Below are 579 nucleotides of genomic sequence, written 5' to 3'. Positions count from 1 at the left end.
TAATGTCTGAAGATTTTTGTATGATCGGAAATGCAAGAAAAGAAGGAGGGAAGAAGGAGGAGAAGGATGGGAAAGAGAATGTTCACCCAGTACCCGACCGAGTTACATTTTCTCGACATTTGCGGATATGGGGGAGGGGGTATGGGTCCTGACCCCTCCCTTGGGCAACAAAAAAAAAAGGGGGAAAAGAAAAAGAATTCTAGACCTAACTTTTCAGGACCCATGAGCTGATTTTTTTTTTTTTTTTTAACTGTTTTTTTTTTTTTTTTTTTTTTTTTTTGTTACATTAAGAAAATTAGAATTTTGAACATAAAAGTCATTAAAACACACTTTAAATTTCGGGAAAGCCCATTTCCCGCCATCTAGGAATCAAAATTTTCAAGGCGGAGAACCCCTGGACCACCCTTTCTTTTTGGGATTTTCGATTCATGGCAAAAAGAATACGCATGCAACTACTCATTTGTTTATGTATGAATACACACATAAAATAAAAAATGAGAAAAATTTACCTGACTGTTTTCAAAAGGGAAAACCTTGAATTTTGAAGAACTTAAAAGTAATTAAAAGACACCCCAGAAG

The sequence above is a fragment of the Anneissia japonica genome, unplaced genomic scaffold, assembly GCF_011630105.1.
Source record: "Anneissia japonica isolate Jap-2015-1 unplaced genomic scaffold, ASM1163010v1 scaffold2991_len510020_cov192, whole genome shotgun sequence".
In the NCBI taxonomy this organism is placed as follows: Eukaryota; Metazoa; Echinodermata; class Crinoidea; order Comatulida; family Comatulidae; genus Anneissia; species Anneissia japonica.
Note: the sequence above shows the minus strand (reverse complement) of the source record.